We start from the raw sequence: 20,360 nt of genomic DNA on the forward strand, positions 1-20,360 counted from the left end.
TGGGTTCCAGAAGCGGTGCAGGCAGACTCGTCAAGGAAGTTGGAAGCTCACCATATCGTCTCCCAGGCCGGCTGCAGCTCCCCAGTGGATTCCGGAGGCATACTCGACCGTGGGAGGAACAATATGTGTGGCCGTGGCAGCCAAAGTGGGTTCCTGACCGGCACCGTCCCTTGTGCCCTCAACTAAGCCCTTCGGGGAGACCACTGCCCTGCTGTGGGTTCAGCGCCTGGAACCTCCTGGTACCTAACCCTAACCCTAACCCTACCCCGAAACGGGACCCTCCCCCGAAACCTAAGCCTGCCTCGATCCCTAATCCTGCATTTGAACCGCCTTCTGGCATGGGCCCTCACTTCAGCCCTCGAGGGAGATCACGAGACCGGAGTCGCTTCGGCCCTCGCGACGTCCTTGGACCGAACCCTAACCCTAGCTAAGGCTCTCCCCTCATGGGGACCCAATTCCAACGTCTGACAGCATCACGCGCCTGGGGTCCAGCAGCGGAGCAGGCTGACTCAGCAAGGAACCTGGAAGCTCACCATGTCGTTTCCCAGGCCCGGCTGCATCTCCCGAGAGGATTGCGGAGGCCTCCTCGACCGCGGGAGGAACAACATGTGTGGACGTGGCAGCCAAAGAGGGATCCTGACCGGCACCGTCCCTTGTGCCCTCAACTCAGCCCTTCGGGGAGACCACTGCCCTGATGTGGGTTCGGCGCCTGGAACCTCCTGGTACCTAACCCTAATCCTAACCCTACCCCGATCCGTGACCCTCCCCCGAATCCTCAGCCTGCCTCGATCCCTAATCCTGCATTTGAGCTGCCTTCTGGCATGGGCCCTCACTTCAGCCCTCGAGGGATATCACGAGACCAGAGTGGCTTCAGCCCTGGAGACGTCCCTGGCCCGAACCCGAACCCTAGCTAAGGCTCTCTCCTCATGGGGACCCAATTCCAACGTCTGACAGCATCACGCGCCTGGGGTCCAGAAGCGGTGCAGGTTGACTCAGCAAGGAAACTGGAATTTCACCATGTCGTTTCCCAGGCTCGCCTGTAGCTCCCGAGAGGATTGCGGAGGCCTCCTCGACCGCGGGTGGAACAACATGTGTGGCCGTGGCAGCCAAAGAGGGATCCTGACCGGCACCGTCCCTTGTGCCCTCAACTCAGCCCTTCGGGGAGACCACTGCCCTCCTGTGGTTTCGGCGCCTGGAACCTCCTGGGACCTAACCCTAACCCTAACCCTACCCCGAACCGGGACGCTCCCCCGAAATGTAAGCCTGCCTCGATCCCTAATCCTGAATTTGAGCCACTCTCTGGCATGGGCCCTCACTTCAGCCCTCGAGGGAGATCAGGAGACCGGCGCCTTTAGGCCCTGGAGACGTCCCTGGTCCAAACCCTAAGCCTAGCTAAGGCTCTGCCCTCATGGGGACCCAATTCCAACGTCAGACAGCATCACGCGCCTGGGGTCCAGAAGCGGTGCAGGCTGACTCGGCAAGGAAACTGGAAGCTCACCATATCGTTTCCCAGGCCGGCTGCAGCTCCCCAGTGGATTCCGGAGGCCACCTCGACCGCGGGAGGAACAATATTTGTGGCTGTGGCAGCCAAAGAGGGATCCTGACCGGCACCGTCCCTTGTGCCCTCAACTAAGCCCTTCGGGGAGACCACTGCCCTGCTGTGGGTTCAGCGCCTGGAACCTCCTGGTACCTAACCCTAACCCTAACCCTACCCCGAACCGAGAACCTCCCCCGAATCCTCAGCCTGCCTCGATCTCTTATCCTGCATTTGAGCCGCCTTCTGGCATGGGCCCTCACTTCAGCCCTCGAGGGAGATCACGAGACTGGACTCGCTTCGTCCCTGGCGACGTCCCTGGACCAAACCCTTACCCTAGCTAAGGCTCTCCCCTCATGGGGACCCAATTCCAACGTCTGACAGCATCACGCGCCTGGGGTCCAGAAGCGGTGCAGGCTGACTCTGCAAGGAACCTGGAAGCTCACCATGTCGTTTCCCGGGCCCGACTGCAGCTCCCGACAGGATTCCGGAGGCCTCCTCGACCGCGGGAAGAACAACATGTGTTGCCGTGGCAGCCAAAGAGGAATCCTGACCGGCACCGTCCCTTGTGCCCTCAACTAAGCCCTTCGGAGAGACCACTGCCCTGCTGTGGGTTCGGCGCCTGGAACCTCCTGGGACCTAACCCTAACCCTAACCCTACCCCGAACCGGGACCCTCCCCCGAAACCTAAGCCTGCCTCGATCCCTAATCCAGCATTTGAGCCGCCTTCTGGCATGGGCCCTCACTTCAGCCCTCGAGGGAGATCACGAGACCGGAGTCGCTTCGGCCCTGGAGACGTCCCTGGCCCGAACCCTAACCCTAGCTAAGGCTCTCCCCTCATGGGGACCCAATTCCATCGTCTGACAGCATCACGCGCCTGGGGTCCAGAAGCGGTGCAGGCTGACTCAGCAAGGAACCTGGAAGCTGACCATGTCGTTTCCCAGGCCCGGCTGCAGCTCCCGAGAGGATTGCGGAGGCCTCGTGAACCGCGGAAGGAACCACATGTGTGGCCGTGGCAGCCAAAGAGGGATCCTGACCGGCACCGTCCCTTGTGCCCTCAACTCAGACCTTCGGGGAGACCACTGCCCTGGTGTGGGTTCGGCGCCTGGAACCTCCTGGGACCTAACCCTAACCCTAACCCTAACCCTACCCCGAACTGGGACCCTCCCCTGAAACCTAAGCCTGCCTCGATCCCTAATCCTGCATTTCAGCCGCCTTCTGGCATGGGCCCTCACTTCAGCCCTCGAGGGAGATCACGAGAACGGAGTCGCTTCGGCCCTGGAGACGTCCCTGGCCCGAACCCTAAGCCTAGCTAAGGCTCTGCCCTCATGGGGACCCAATTCCAACGTCAGACAGCATCACGCCCTTGGGTTCCAGAAGCGGTGCAGGCTGACTCGTCAAGGAACCTGGAAGCTCACCATATCGTCTCCCAGGCCGGCTGCAGCTCCCCAGTGGATTCCGGAGGCATACTCGACCGTGGGAGGAACAATATGTGTGGCCGTGGCAGCCAAAGTGGGTTCCTGACCGGCACCGTCCCTTGTGCCCTCAACTAAGCCCTTCGGGGAGACCACTGCCCTGCTGTGGGTTCAGCGCCTGGAACCTCCTGGGACCTAACCCTAACCCTAACCCTACCCCGAAACGGGACCCTCCCCCGAAACCTAAGCCTGCCTCGATCCCTAATCCTGCATTTGAGCCGCCTTCTGGCATGGGCCCTCACTTCAGCCCTCGAGGGAGATCACGAGACCGGAGTCGCTTCAGCCCTGGAGACGTCCCTGGCCCGAACCCGAACCCTAGCTAAGGCTCTCTCCTCATGGGGACCCAATTCCAACGTCTGACAGCATCACGCGCCTGGGGTCCAGAAGCGGTGCAGGTTGACTCAGCAAGGAAACTGGAATTTCACCATGTCGTTTCCCAGGCTCCCCTGTAGCTCCCGAGAGGATTGCGGAGGCCTCCTTGACCGCGGGTGGAACAACATGTGTGGCCGTGGCAGCCAAAGAGGGATCCTGACCGGCACCGTCCCTTGTGCCCTCAACTCAGCCCTTCGGGGAGACCACTGCCCTCCTGTGGGTTTCGGCGCCTGGAACCTCCTGGGACCTAACCCTAACCCTAACCCTACCCCGAACCGGGACGCTCCCCCGAAATGTAAGCCTGCCTCGATCCCTAATCCTGCATTTGAGCCACTCTCTGGCATGGGCCCTCACTTCAGCCCTCAAGGGAGATCAGGAGACCGGCGCCTTTAGGCCCTGGAGACATCCCTGGTCCGAACCCTAAGCCTAGCTAAGGCTCTGCCCTCATGGGGACCCAATTCCAACGTCAGACAGCATCACGCGCCTGGGGTCCAGAAGCGGTGCAGGCTGACTCGGCAAGGAACCTGGAAGCTCACCATATCGTTTCCCAGGCCGGCTGCAGCTCCCCAGTGGATTCCGGAGGCCACCTCGACCGCGGGAGGAACAATATGTGTGGCCGTGGCAGCCAAATAGGGATCCTGACCAGCACCGTCCCTTGTGCCCTCAACTAAGCCCTTCGGGGAGACCACTGCCCTGGTGTGGGTTTAGCGCCTGGAACCTCCTGGTACCTAACCCTAACCCAAACCCTACCCCGAAACGGGACCCTCCCCCGAAACCTAAGCCTGCCTCGATCCCTAATCCTGCATTTGAGCCGCCTTCTGGCATGGGCCCTCACTTCAGCCCTCGAGGGAGATCACGAGACCGGAGTCGCTTCGGCCCTGGCGACGTCCCTGGCCCGAACCCTAAGCCTAGCTAAGGCTCTGCCCTCATGGGGACCCAATTCCAACGTCTGACAGCATCACACGCCTGGGGTCCAGAAGCGGTGCAGGCTGACTCGGCAAGGATCCTGGAAGCTCACCATGTCATTTCCCAGGCCCGGCTACAGCTCCCGAGAGGATTGCGGAGGCCTCCTCGACCGCGGGAGGAACAAAATGTGTGGCCGTGGCAGCCAAAGAGGGATCCTGACCGGCACCGTCCCTTTTGCCCTCAACTCAGCCCTTCGGGGAGACCACTGCCCTGCTGTGGGTTCGGCGCCTGGAACCTCCTGGTACCTAACCCTAACCCTAACCCTACCCCGAACCGGGACCCTCCCCCGAAACCTAAGCCTGCCTCGATCCCTAATCCTGCATTTGAGCCGCCTTCTGGCATGGGCCCTCACTTCAGCCCTCGAGGGAGATCACGAGACCGGAGTCGCTTCGGCCCTGGCGACGTCCCTGGTCCGAACCCTAAGCCTAGCTAAGGCTCTGCCCTCATGGGGACCCAATTCCAACGTCAGACAGCATCACGCGCCTGGGGTCCAGAAGCGGTGCAGGCTGACTCGGCAAGGAACCTGGAAGCTCACCATATCGTTTCCCAGGCCGGCTGCAGCTCCCCAGTGGATTCCGGAGGCCACCTCGACCGCGGGAGGAACAATATGTGTGGCCGTGGCAGCCAAAGAGGGATCCTGACCGGCACCGTCCCTTGTGCCCTCAACTAAGCCCTTCGGGGAGACCACTGCCCTGGTGTGGGTTCGGCGCCTGGAACCTCCTGGTACCTAACCCTAACCCTAACCCTACCCCGAACCGGGAACCTCCCCCGAATCCTCAGCCTGCCTCGATCCCTTATCCTGCATTTGAGCCGCCTTCTGGCATGGGCCCTCACTTCAGCCCTCGAGGGAGATCACGAGACTGGACTCGCTTCGGCCCTGGCGACGTCCCTGGACCAAACCCTTACCCTAGCTAAGGCTCTCGCCTCATGGGGACCCAATTCCAACGTCTGACAGCATCAGGAGCCTGGGGTCCAGAAGCGGTGCAGGCTGACTCGGCAAGGAACCTGGAAGCTCACCATGTCGTTTCCCAGGCCCGGCTGCAGCTCCCGAGAGGATTCCGGAGGCCTCCTCGACCGCGGGAGGAACAACATGTGTGGCCGTGGCAGCCAAAGAGGAATCCTGACAGGCACCGTCCCTTGTGCCCTCAATTCAGCCCTTCGGGGAGACCACTGCCCTGCTGTGGGTTCGGCGCCTGGAACCTCCTGGGACCTAACCCTAACCCTAAACCTACCCAGAACCGGGACACTCCCCCGAAACCTAAGCCAGCCTCGATCCGTAATCCTGCTTTTGAGCCGTCTTCTGGCATGGGCCCTCACTTCAGCCCTCGAGGGAGATCACGAGACCGGAGTCGCTTCGGCCCTGGAGACGTCCCTGGCCCGAACCCTAACCCTAGCTAAGGCTCTCCCCTCATGGGAACCCAATTCCAACGTCTGACAGCATCACGCGCTTGTGGTCCAGAAGCGGTGCAGGCTGACTCGGCAAGGAACCTGGAAGCTCACCATGTCGTTTCCCAGGCTCGGCTGCAGCTCCCGAGAGGATTGCGGAGGCCTCCTCGACCGCGGGAGGAACAACATGTGTGGCCGTGGCAGCCAAAGAGGGATCCTGACCGGCACCGTCCCTTGTGCCCTCAACTAAGCCCTTCGGGGAGACCACTGCCCTGCTGTGGGTTCGGCGCCTGGAACCTCCTGGGACCTAACCCTAATCCTAACCCTACCCCGAACCGGGACCGTGCCCCGAAACCTAAGCCTGCCTCGATCCCTAATCCTGCATTTGAGCCGCCTTCTGGCATGGGCCCTCACTTCAGCCCTCGAGGGAGATCACGAGACCGGAGTCGCTTCGGCCCTGGAGACGTCCCTGGCCCGAACCCTAACCCTAGCTAAGGCTCTCCCCTCATGGGGACCGAATTCCAACATCTGACAGCATCAGGCGCCTGGGGTCCAGAAGCGGTGCAGGCTGACTCGGCAAGGAACCTGGAAGCTCACCATGTCGTTTCCCAGGCCCGGCTGCAGCTCCCGAGAGGATTCCGGAGGCCTCCTCGACCGCGGGAGGAACAACATGTGTGGCCGTGGCAGCCAAAGAGGAATCCTGACAGGCACCGTCCCTTGTGCCCTCAATTCAGCCCTTCGGGGAGACCACTGCCCTGCTGTGGGTTCGGCGCCTGGAACCTCCTGGGACCTAACCCTAACCCTAAACCTACCCAGAACCGGGACCCTCCCCCGAAACCTAAGCCAGCCTCGATCCGTAATCCTGCTTTTGAGCCGTCTTCTGGCATGGGCCCTCACTTCAGCCCTCGAGGGAGATCACGAGACCGGAGTCGCTTCGGCCCTGGAGACGTCCCTGGCCCGAACCCTAACCCTAGCTAAGGCTCTCCCCTCATGGGAACCCAATTCCAACGTCTGACAGCATCACGCGCTTGTGGTCCAGAAGCGGTGCAGGCTGACTCAGCAAGGAACCTGGAAGCTCACCATGTCGTTTCCCAGGCTCGGCTGCAGCTCCCGAGAGGATTGCGGAGGCCTCCTCGACCGCGGGAGGAACAACATGTGTGGCCGTGGCAGCCAAAGAGGGATCCTGACCGGCACCGTCCCTTGTGCCCTCAACTCAGCCCTTCGGGGAGACCACTGCCCTGCTGTGGGTTCGGCGCCTGGAACCTCCTGGGACCTAACCCTAACCCTAACCCTACCCCGAACCGGGACCCTCCCCCGAAACCTAAGCCTGCCTCGATCCCTAATCCTGCATTTGAGCCGCCTTCTGGCATGGGCCCTCACTTCAGCCCTCGAGGGAGATCACGAGACCGGAGTCGCTTCGGCCCTGGCGACGTCCCTGGGCCGAACCCTAACCCTAGCTAAGGCTCTCCCCTCATGGGGACCCAAATCCGGACGTCTGACAGCATCACGCGCCTGGGGTCCAGAAGCCGTGCAGGCTGACTCGGCAAGGAACCTGGAAGCTCACCATGTCGTTTCCCAGGCCCGGCTGCAGCTCCCGAGAGGATGCCCGAGGCCTCCTCGACCACGGGAGGAACAACATATGTGGCCTTGGCAGCCAAAGAGGGATCCTGACTGGCATTGTTTCTTGTGCCCTCAATTCAGCCCTTCGGGGAGGCCACTGCCCTGCTGTGGGTTCAGCGCCTGGAACCTCCTGTGACCTAACCCTAACCCTACCCCAACCCGGGAGCCTGCACCGAAACCTAAGCCTGCCTCGATCCCTAATCCTGCATTTGAGCCGCCTTCTGGCATGGGCCCTCACTTCAGCCCTCGAGGGAGATCACGAGACCGGAGTCGCTTCGGCCCTGGCGACGTCCCTGGGCCGAACCCTAACCCTAGCTAAGGCTCTCCCCTCATGGGCACCCAATTCCAACGTGACAGCATCACGCACCTGGGGTCCAGAAGCGGTGCAGACTGACTCGGAAAGGAACCTTGAAGCTCACCATGTCGTTTCCCAGGACCGGCTGCAGCTCCCGAGAGGATTCCGGAGGCCTCCTCGACCACGGGAGGAACAAATGTGTGGCTTTGGCAGCCATAACGGATCCTTATCGGCACCTTCCCTTGTGCCCTGAACTCAGCCCTTCGGGGAGACCACTGCCCTGCTGTGGGTTCGGCGCCTGGAACCTTCTGGCACCTAACCCTAACTCTAACCATACCCCGAACCGGGAGCCTGCACCGAAACCTAAGCCTGCCTCGATCCCTAATCCTGCATTTGAGCCACCTTCTGGCATGGGCCCTCAATTTAGTCCTGAAGGAGGTCACGTCCCTGGAGTCGCTATGGACCTGGCGATGTGCCTTTACCGAAACCTACCCCTAGCTAAGGCTCTCTCCCCATGGGGACCCAATCCCTACGTCTGACAACACCATACGCCTTGGATCCTTCTGGGTTGCATGGTCACCTGATATGGTATCTGGAAGCTCACCATATCGTTTCTCATGCCTGTTGCAGCTGCCAGAGAGAATTCCTGAGTCTTCCCCGGCCAGGCGCTCATAGAGTCTGACCCTGACCGGAACTCTCCCTTGTGCCCTGAACTCAGTCCTTCGGGGAGACCGCTGAAGTGTTCTGGCTTCACACCTGGGGCCTCCTGGGACATAACCCCAACCCTACCCTTAACGAGACCCTCCTCCTAATCCTAAGCCGGACTTGAACCCTATCCCTTCATTTTAACCTCACCTTTACATGAGCCCTCACTTCATCTCTCGAGGGAGATCTCGAGACAGGAGTCACTTCGATCCTGGCTACGTCCCTGGTCCAAACACTAACCGTAGCTAAGGCTCTCTCCCCTTGTGGACCCAATCGCATGGTCTGGCAACACCACGTGCCTGGGGTTCCAGAAGCATGGCAGTGTCCCTCGGCATGGTGCCTGGAACCTAACAATGTCATTCTGCAGGCCCGGCTGCAGTTGTCTGAGAGAATTCCTGAGTCCTACCTGACCAGTGGCCCATAGATTTGCGTGGCCAGGAAGCCAAAGACTGAACGTTCTGGGCCCTCTCCCCTGTGCCCTCAACTTAGCCCATTCGGGTGACCACTGCCCTGCTGTGGGTTCAGTACCTGGAGCCTCTTGGGTCCTAACCTAATCCCTACCCCTAACCGGAAACCTCAACCGAATCCTAACCCGATCTTGAAACCTAATCAAACAATTGACCCCCGCTGTCTCCTGGTCCCTTACTTCATTCCTCTAGGGAGATCACGAGACTGGAGTTGCTTTGGCCCTGGCAACGTCCTGGACCGAACCCTAACCCTAGCTCAGACACTCTCCCAATGGGGATGTAAGCAACAAACCATAAATCGTCTATGAGAAAAATTGAAGAAACCCAAAGAAATGGAAAACATTCCATGCTCACGTATTAGAAGAACAAACATTTGGGGCACCTGGGTGGCACAGTCGGTTAAGCGTCCGACTTCAACCAGGTCACGATCTCGCCATCCATGATATCGAGCCCCACGTCAGGCTCTGGGCTGATGGCTCAGAGCCTGGAGCCTGTTTCCTATTCTGTGTCTCCCTCTCTCTCTTCCAATCCCCTGTTCATGCTCTGTCTCTGTCTGTCCCCAAAAAATAAATAAACGTTGAAAAAAAAAGAACAACAAACATTGTTAAGATGTCAATACTACCAAAGCAATCGACACACTCAATGCAATCCCTATCAAAAAACATGAGCTTTCTCCACAGAGCTAGAACAAACAACCCTAAAATGTGTAAGGATGCAGAAAAGATACCAAAAGCCAAAGTCATGTTGAAAAAGAAAACAAAGGTGGAAACATGACTATTTTGGATGTATGGTGTATTAGAAAGCTGCATTCATCAAGACAGTATGTACAGGCACAGAAACGGAGACAGACGTCAATGGAACAGAATATGGAACCCAGAAATATACCCTCAAACATAAGGTGAGTAATCTTTGTTAACACAGAAAGAATATCCAATGGAATAAGAGTCTCTTCAGCAAATGGTACTAGGAATACTGGACAGTGAGAATGATGAACCTGGACACTGTTCTTAAACCACACACACACACACACACACACACACACACACACCTCAAAATGGATGAATTATCTAAATGTAAGTCAGGAACCATCAAAATCCTAGAGGAGATAATAGGCAATGTACCTCCTTGATCCTGGCCGCAGCAACTTCTCGCTTGTCATGTCTCCAGAAGCAAGGGCAATAAAAACCACAATGAACTATTGGGTCCTGAAGATAAAAGCTTCTGCACAGCAGGGGACAAAATCAGCTAAACTAAAAGGCAACTGAATGAAGTGGGAGAAGATATTTGCAGGTGACATATCAGATAAAGGGTTAGTATCCAAAATCTATAAAAACTTATCACACTCAACACCCAGAAACCAAATAATCCAGTGAAGAAATGGGCAAAAGACATGAAGAGACACCTTAAGAAAGATGACATCCAGATCGGTCACACATGAAAAGATGCTCAATCTCACTGGTCATCACTGAAATACAAATGAAACCCACAATGAGATATCCCCTCACACCTATCAGAATAGCTAAAATTAACATCTCCAGAAACGACAGATGTTGGCAAGGATGCAGGGAAAGGGAAGCCTTTTGCAATGCTGGTGCGAATGCAAAGTGGTGTAGCCATTCTGGACAATAGTATGGAGATTCGTCACAAAAACAAAAAATAGAGCTACACTAGGACCCAGCAATTGCACTACTAGGTATTGATCCAAAAGATACACTAACGCTGACTCGAAGTGGCACGTGTACTCCAATATTTATAGCAGCATTCTCAACAATAGCTAAGTTATGCAAAGAGCCCAAATGACCACTGACAGATGAATGGATAAAGAAGATATGGTATATGCATACAATGGACTATTACTCTGCGATCAAAAAGAATGAAATCTCGCTCTTTGCAACAACGGGGATGGAACCGGAGTTTCTTAAGCTAAGCAAAATATGCCAGAGAACGACACACATACTATGATTCCTCTCATCTGTCGAATTTAATAAAACTGATGAACATAGTGCAAGGAAAGCAAAAAGAAGATACACACAGAGAGGGAGTCAAATGATAAGAGACTGTTAAATAGAGGGAAGAATCTCAGGGTTCCTGGAGGGTTACTGAATAGGGGTATGGGCTAAATGGGTGATGGGCATTAGGGGTGGACCTTGGGATGAGTATTGGGTATATTTTGTACTTGATGGGTCACTAAATTCTACTGCTGAAACTGTATTCCTCTATAAGGTAACTAACTTGGGCTTCAATTTTAAAAAGAAGAAATATTAAAAATAAGTAAAGAAATGTACCACCAGTCAAAAGAAAAGAATATTTAAATCAGGCTCTTGAGTGGAAAGGAAAGACTAAAAGTGTCACAGACATGAAAGGATCAGAGAAAACATCAAGAAACAATGATAAAACAACTAGTAGAATGGGACTAAATATATACCTAGCAATAATCACTCTGACTATAAATGGACTAAATGCTCCAATCCAAAGACATTGGATAGGGCGTCAGAATGGACAAAACAAACAAACAAGCAAACAAAAAACAATGTCTATCTGGATGCTGCCTACAAAGCCTTATTCGGACTTAAGTCTCCTGCAGATTTGTTATTTTTTTTTAATTTTTTTAATGTTTATTTATTTTTGAGACAGAGAGAGACCAAGCATGAACGGGGGAGGGTCAGAGAGAGGGAGACACAGAATCTGAAACAGGCTCCAGGCTCTGAGCTGTCAGCACAGTGCCCGACGTGGGGCTCGACCTCAGGGACTGGGAGATCATGACCTGAGCCGAAGTTGGCCCCTTAACCGACTGAGCCACCCAGGCGCCCCAAGTCTCCTGCAGATTTGAAGTGAGGGAATGAAGAAATATTTATCATGCCAATAATGTCAAAAGAAAGCCAGTAGCCATACTTATATCAGGCAAAATAAACTTTAAAACCGAGACTCTATTTTGGTACCCTTTGGGTAAATACCTAATAGTGACATTGCATGCACCCAGTATTTATAGCAGAATTATCAACAGTAGCCCAACTATGGAGAAAGCCCAAGTATCCATCAACTGATGAAGGTGTAAAGAAGTTGTGGTGTGTGTATGTATATGTATGTATATGCATATGGACATACATGTATGTTCATATATACATACATACGTATATACAATGAAATATAACTCAGCTTCAAGAAGAATGAAATCTTGCCATTTGCAATGATGTGGATGGAGCTCGAATGTATTATGCTACGTGAAATACGTCAATCAGAGAAAGACACATATATGATTTCACTCATGTGGAAGTTAAGAAACAAAACACATGAAAACTAAGGAAGGAGCCAGGAAAAGAGAAGCATGGTAACAAACCACATGAGTCTCTTAATGTTAGAGAAAAAAAAAAGTGAAAGTTGATGGAGGGAGATGGGTCAGCGCTGGGCTAGATGGAGGACGAGTATTAAGGAGAGCACTTGTTGTGATGAGCACTGGGTGTTGTATGTAAAGGATGAATCACCGAATTCTACTCCTAAACCCGAGAATGCACTGTATGTCAACTAAGACTTAAATTAAAATACATACATACATACATACATACAGGTATAACAAGAGATGAAGGCAGACACGATCTCATACTAAAGGGGACAGCCAAACAAGAAGATCCAATGATTGTAAATTTCGATGTACCCAACATGCGATCACCAAGTATACAAAACATTTAGCAACAACCGTAAAGGAACTCATTTATAATAATATGATGATAGTAGAGGACTTTAACACATCACTCACATCAATGGACAGAACCTATAAACAGAACGTCAACAAGGAAACAATGGCTTTGAATGACACACTGGACCAGAAGGGTTTAACAGATATATTCAGAACACTCCATACTAAAATGGCAGATACACATTCTTTTCAAGCATACCCGGGGCGTTCTCCAGAATTGATCACATTGTAGGGCATAAATCAGGCCTCAAGAGGTACCCAACGACAGAGATCAGACCAAGCATCTTTTCTAACCACAAAGCTAGGAAACTTGAAGTCAACCACAAAAAGAGGGCGGGGGGGGGGGGAGGGTGGGAAGGCCACAAATAAAGGGAGGTTAAGTAACATGCTACTAAATGAATGGGTCAAACAGGAAATCAATGAGAAAATACACTGAAACAAATGAAAATGAAAATACACTGGTAAAACCCTTTGGAATGCGGCAAAAGCAGTCTATGATGGAAGTAGATAGCAATACAAGCCTACCTTAAAGAGCAAGAAAATTCTCAAAGAATCCTAACTTACACCTGAAGGAATGAGAAAAAGAGCAGCAGAAGGAAGGAAATAATAGAGTTTAGGGCAGAAATAAGGAATATAGAAACCAAAAAGACACTAGACCAAATCAATGAAAGCAGGGGCTGGATCATTGAAAGCAGTAATCAACTTGAAAACCTCCTAGGCAGACTCTTCACAAAGAAGACAGAAAGAACTCAAATGAAATCACAAATAAGAAAGGAGAAATGACAGTCAACACCACAAAAATACAATTAGAAGATAATATTATGAACAACTATATGCAACAAATTGGACACTCTGAGAAAAATGGACAAATTACTAGAAACACACACACTACCAAAACTGAAACAGGAAGATACCTAAAATCTGAAAACAGTCAGATACCCCATCAGTAATTAAAAAAAATCTCCCCCCAACACAAGAGATCATGGCCAGATGGCTTCATTGATGAATTCTACCATCCATTCAAGGAAGAGGTAATATGTATTCTCCTCAAATTATTACAAAAAATAAAAAAAGAAGGAAATCTTACAAATTCATCGTATGAGGCCATCATTACCCTGATACCAAAACGAGATGAAGCCTCCACTAAAACTGAAAACTGCAGCTGCGCCTGTGTGGGTCGGTCGGTTTACTGTCCAACTCTTAATTTTGGATTAGGACATTATCTTGCGGTACGTGGGTTCGAGTCCCACGTTGGGCCCTGCCATGACAGTGTGGGGCGTGGCCAGGATTCTCTCTCTCCCTGTCTCTCTGCCCCTCCCTCACTTTTATGTACTCTATCTAAGGAAAGAAATAAGCATTTAAAAAAATGTTTAAAAAATTTTAAATAAAACTGCAGAGCAATAGCCTGATGACTATGTATGCCGACATTCTCATTAAAATACCTTCAAATCAAAGTCCACAATACATTGATAGAATCATTTACCATAATCAAGTGGGATATATTCCTGGGCTGCAAGCGTGGTTCCACATTCACAGATCAATCAACATGATGCACCACAATAATAGAAGAAAGCATAAGAACAATAGGATGCTTTCAACAGATGCAGGGAAACTATTTGATAAAATGTCACATCCATTCATGATAAAAACCCTCAGCAAAGTACATTGAGACTCAACCTACCTGCACATAATAAAGGTCGTCTATGAAAAACCCACAGCTCATCTCATCCTCAATGGGTAAAAATTGAGAGTTTTTTTCCAAAGTCAGGGACAAGCTAGGAATGACCCCTCTCACCACTGTTATCCCACATAGTACGGGAAACCCTAACCACAGCACTCAGACGACAAAAAGAAATAAGAGGCATCCAAATCGGCAAGGAAGAAGTAGCACTTTCGCTGTTTGGAACTGACATGATAGGTTCTATAAAAAACATGAAAGGTTCCCTTAAAAATTGCTAGAATCGATATATGAATTCGACAGGTCACAATCTACAGAAATCAAGGAACATAGATGTATTGAATTTCTAACACAAATCATGAATTAACACAGAGAGAAAGTAAGGGATCAATCCCATTGACAGGCTCACAAATACCACAAGAAACCAGGCATACACCTAACCAAAGAGGTGAAAGACCTGTACTCTAAACGCTATGAAACACTGATGAAATAAATGGAAGAGGACACAAAGAAATGGACATACATTTCATGTTCATGGATGGGAAGCACAAAATACTGTTAAAATGTCTACACTCCTCAAAGCAATCTACACATATAATGAAATGAAGTGTGATAGGGATATCACACTCACAAAAGCATTTGTCACAGAACAAGAACAAATAATCTCAAAATGTGTATGGAATGACAAAAGTCCCCAAACAGCCAACACAAACTTGTAGAAGAAAAGCAAAGCTGGAGACATCACAATTCCAGACTTTCGGTTATATTACAAAGCTATACTGATCAGAACAGTATGATCAGTATGTCCGTACTGAACAGTACTGACAAAACAACAACAAAACATAACAACAACAACAAACTCATACGCATAGATCAATAGCATGGACACCCAGAAATAAACTCACACCTCTATGGTCAATTAATTCTCAACAAAGCAGGAAAGAACATCCAATGGAAAAAAAAAGATAGTCTTGGGACACATGGGTGGCCCAGTCACGAAAGCGTGTGATGGTGGGTTCAGCTCAGGTCATGATCTCAGGGCAGTGCAGAGCATGCGTGGGATTCTCTCTCTCCATATCTCTCTGCCCCTCTTCTGCATGCTCGCTCGCTCTCTCTCTCTCTCTCTCTCTCTCTCAAAAATAAATACATAAATTAAAAAAAAAGGCTCCTCAACATATGGTTTTGGAAAAACCGGACAGCAATCTGCAAAACAAAACAAAAACAACGTACCAATTTCTTACAACATACACAAAAATAAATCCAACATGGACAAAGACCTATATGTGAAACCTGAAACCATAAAAATCCCAGAGGATAACACGGGTAGTATCTTACTTGACATTGCCTGTACAAACGTCTTTGTAGATATATCTCTAGAGGTAAGGGAAACGCAAGCAAAAATAATGAGACTTTATAAAAATTAAAACCTTCCGTCACCAAGGAAATAATCAACAAAACGAAAACATCAACAGAATGATATTTGCAAACGACATCGGATAAAGGGTTAGTGTCCAAAATATATACAGTTATACAGCACGCAAAAAATGAGAAATCTGATTAAAAATGGGCAGAAGACACGAGCGGACATTTCCCGAAGGAAGACATATACATGGCCAAGAGACACATGAAAAAATGCTCAACAATACTGATCTTCAGGGACATACAATTCGAAAGTACAATGAGAGAACACATCACATCTGTCACAATGGCTAAAATCAATGAAGGATGACACAGCAGGTGTTGCCATGGATGTGGGGAAAGAATAACCCTCTTGCACTGTGGGTAGGAATGCAAACTGGTGCAGCCACTCTGGAAAACCACATGGAGATGTCAAAAACAAAACAAAACTGGAAATAGAAGTACCTTACAATCCAGCAACTTCACTACAAGGTATTTCCACAAAGAATACAAAATCTTCAAAGGGATACATGCACCGTGATGTTTACAGCAGCATTTTCTACAAAAGCCAAATGACAGAAACTATCCAAGCACCCATCAACTGATGAATAAATTGAGATGTGGTCTATGGAATGTAATATGATTTAGCCGTAAAAACGTGAAATCTTGCCATTTGCCACAAGGTGGATGGAGAGAGAGAATGTTATGCTGGGGGAAATAAGCCTGTCGGAGAAAGACAAATACCCAATGATTTCGCTAACACATGGCAAGAAAAAACAAAGGGGCAGGGGGAGGAGACAAACGGACTCTTAACTAGGAAAGGAACTGAGGAGTTCCACAGCGAGGTGAGGGAATGGGTGAAACAGCGGATGGGGATTAAGAAGTGCACCTGGGATGAGCACCGGGTGACGTGTGGAAGTGGTGCTCTATATTGGACACCTGAAACTAATATTACACTGTGTCTTCACTCAGTGGAATTTAAATTCAAAGATAACATAAGGTTACTGAGACTTACCTACCGGGTTTTCAGTAGTGTTCAATCACTTCACTAGGTTGGAAAAATAACCATGAAATTTTTAAAAAAGCATGTATGATATGTGGGACAGTTTGTGCCCTTACCTTGGCCTCTGGGTCCAGCAGGACTCGGAACATGGGTCCCAGCTCCTTCTTCTAGAAGGTCGTGAGACGAGCATTTCATGGATCCACGTCCTACTTGAATGCAGCTCCCGTGCTTCTGAATTTCTGTTAGGGTTTCTTCCCGGAAACAAGCCTGGATCTGGAACAAATCATCGATTGCATCTATGAGGTGATGTCGTGGGACCCCGCAATCCACAAGTCCTTTAGTAAAATACGTCTTGTTCAAACAGTGTCCGGGAAGGGGTGGAATGAAACACGGGAACAGCCCAGAAAATGCAAAGGCCTGTGTAACTCAGCGACCAGCTTGACCAGGGAAGCCACCCGGCGCCCCCTCCTCAGCACTCAGTACAACAAGGCAGCTTCTCTCTGGCGACTCAGGAGATGCCAAGTTGCTGCTAAGCTCCCAAGGTCTCCCCTGGGGCGGGTGGCAGAACCTGCTGGAAATGCAGCTCTCGTCTCTGTACTCAGGCACCAGCAGAGGCCTGAGTCCTCTGAGAGCAAGCAAAGCCCTTCCTGCTCTGAGGTGCCCTGGGTCAGAAAAGCAGATGGTGCGCCCTCTGCTGGCTATCACTGCCCAGCAGAGGAACCCGCCCCTCGGGGGTCTGTGGTTCTTGAGCTCTCTCTGCTGGCCATCATGGGAATTCCTCCAATGTTGAAGGCCCTGGTTGCTCAGCTGAGAGACCGAAGGTGCTCTGGGCAACTAAGCCTGTTCTCCTCGTTGGGAAGGTTTTAGTGACAGGGCCTGGGACCCAAAATCTTTTCCTTCTCTTTCTTGTGAGTGAAGAATGAAACCGAATTTATTAACGTAACGACATCATTTGTAATGTTTTAAGCAATATTCACAGAAAAATAGACCACCGATTTACACATGCTGAACAAGACGTAATTTTGTTTACCACCAAAATACTTAGGTTAGATAAAGAATGGACACCTTTGAGAGAGAGAGATACCGGCGTCCAGCTATGGAGTGAATGAGTCCTAGGGATACAAGGGACAGCCAATGGAATGGAGTCAATCTTGTAACAATATTGTTGCATGCTTTCACAGGATAGCTACACTTGTGGTTGAGTACAACATAATGTAGAGACATATGGAATGACTACAATGTATGCCTAAAACTAACACAACGAATATGTGAACAATATTTCAATTAAAAATAGACATCCTTTACACTATCTTTAATTTCTTCTTCTTTGCCACTAAACTATCCTTCCAGGGGCCCTTGGGTGGCTTAGTCGGTTAAGCGTCCGACTTTGAGTCAAGTCAGGATTTGGCAGTCCATGAGTTTGAGCCCCGCATCAAGCTCTGTCCTGAGAGCTCAGAGCCTTGAGCCTGCCTCCTATTCGGTGTCTCCCACTCTATCCCCCTCCCCAGCTCGGGTTCTCTCAAAAAAAGAAACATTAAAAATGAAAAATCATTCCTCATTGAGAATCTGCGAATTTCCATTCATACCAGATTCTCTAACATCACCTTCCTGGTGTTGAAAGCTTATCTGAAAAGTCACGAATAACATCTTTGATGACACATATGTGACAACGTCAGAATGCAACTTACAGGGAGCTACACATCAGTTGTGAATTTACAGTGTGTATCCTTGGCTAATATTTCCAATGAAATGTGCTTTAGGGATACGGATGGATGAAATAATGTCCATCCGTCATATAGGTCAATTTCCTATAGGACTATTATGCCTTCAATGACTAATTGCCATCTCTTCAGAACTAAAAGAAAGCTGGGTCAAGAAAATGTCTTTGAATTTCATGTAAGAGAAGACTAGGGTGTTTGAAAGGGTCCACTTACCTTCTGGATTCCTCAGATTGGTTGTGGAGAGGAGGATAGCAACCTATGATTTGGATGCACACCGCTAGTCCCAGAGGGAGGATGTGTACCTTATTGTCAAATATATATATATATATATATATATATATATATATATATTTTTTTTTTTTTTTTTTTTTTTACCAATATTACTAGTCCACCTCTGCCAGGTCCAGACTGCAGGACCTGGGGGCAACGCAATGCCTGATGCCTGGGTTCAGAACTTGAGGAAGGCAGGCTGGCGGGGGAGGGGGGAAATCCAACAGAGCCTGGGGCACTGAGGGAGATGGCCCTGGGACACCTCCCCACAGGGCAGGCTATGGAGTTTACCTGCCAAAGAGCAGCACACTCTCCCTCAAGACATCCCTCTCCATGACAGAACGTGAGGCTGAACCTCACAATTCCAGAAGAAATGAGGGCGACCCATCTTTTCAATTCCAATGGCCTCTGCAGAACTTGGACCCAGGGATGTTGGAGTCTTGGGGCCATGGAACCCTGATGCCCATGATAGAAGCCCTTTCTGCCCCAGCACTCAGAGCCACTTCCTACATCCCCTCTCCCCTGGCCCATCTAACCGTGTCCACATACCAGACCAGGTCTCTACTTTCCTTCTTGTACTTCCTCTTTGTCTCTGTTTCTCTCTAACCACATCTCTCTCTATTTCTTCCTTTCACTCTCTAGGGAGTGGTGTATTATACTGTGCTAAACTTTGTTCTTATACTTGTGAATATCCAATGTTCCCAGCACCAGTTATTCAAAAGACTACTCTTCTCCACTGTGTATTATTGACTCCCTTGTCGAATACTAGGTGACTGTGATGCATGGGTTTAGTTTGGGCTCTCAATTTCTGTTCCATTGTCTTGTGTGTGTGCTTATGCCAGTGACATAATTGATTTCTTTGTGTTAGAATGACGCTTGAAATCAAGAAGGTGGATGCCTCCTGTTTTGTTCTTTCTTGCGTTGGCTACATGGGGTCTTTTTGTGGTTCCAAATAAATTTTAGGATATGATTTTCTAATTGCATAAATATTGCATCGGAGTCTTGATAGAGATTGCACTGAATCTCTAGATGGCTTTGGGTAATATGGACATTGTATCTGTATTAATTCCTCCGAAAGTTGGACATGGGATGGCTTTTCACTGACTTGTGTGTTCTCCCCTTTCTTTCACCCAAATTGAATTTCTTCCATTTCTGCACACAGGTTTTATAGTTTTCTGTAGAGAGATTTTCATTTCCTTGGCTAATGGTATTGCTATAATTTTTATTGTTTTTGATGCTATTGTAAATGGGATTGTTTTCTTTACTTCTTCTCAGATAATTGGGTTAGTGTATAGGAATGATACAGAATTTGATATGGTGACTTTATAGTTTGGAACTTCACTGCATTTCTTGATTAGATATTAATAGGTTCTTTTACATTAAACTTTTTATTTCAGTCCTTTACCTAGTTAAAAAAAAAACAACATGTTATTTGGGAATAGCTGACACACTACGTTACATTAGTTTCATATGAAAAACATAGTCATTGGCAAATGTATACATTCTGCTATGCTAATACAGGTGTAGCTATCATCTGTCACCATGCATCACTACTCCAGTACCATTCTCTATGTGCCCTATCCTATATCTTCTATCTGAGTCATTCATTGCATAACCAGAAGCCTGCATCATCCAATCCCCTTCACATATCTAGGGCATCCTTGTCTTGTGCCTGATCTTAGCGGAAAATCTTTAACAATTTCACTACTGAGTATGACATTAGCTGTTGGCTTCACATACATGGCCTTTGTTATGTTGAGATCGGACCCTTCTACA

General features: G+C 49.9%; 1 long non-coding RNA gene across 2 annotated transcripts in view; it reads right to left on the reverse strand.

Moving 5' to 3' along the window:
- LOC123383640 overlaps nucleotides 1-17,506 on the reverse strand; it is a 36,793-nt gene extending 19,287 nt beyond the window's left edge. Inside the window, exons 1-2 of one of the 2 annotated variants that reach the window (XR_006593554.1) lie at nucleotides 16,710-17,506; nucleotides 15,776-16,001 (exon numbers count right to left, since the gene is read on the reverse strand). This is a non-coding gene — a long non-coding RNA (uncharacterized LOC123383640). Of the gene's footprint in view, nucleotides 1-15,775; nucleotides 16,002-16,709 lie in introns of those variants that run through there. The other variant, XR_006593553.1, reaches the window with a different exon arrangement.
- Nucleotides 17,507-20,360: the final 2,854 nt, after the last annotated feature.

The sequence above is a fragment of the Felis catus genome (assembly GCF_018350175.1).
Source record: "Felis catus isolate Fca126 chromosome E2 unlocalized genomic scaffold, F.catus_Fca126_mat1.0 chrE2_random_Un_scaffold_55, whole genome shotgun sequence".
Taxonomy (NCBI): Eukaryota; Metazoa; Chordata; class Mammalia; order Carnivora; family Felidae; genus Felis; species Felis catus.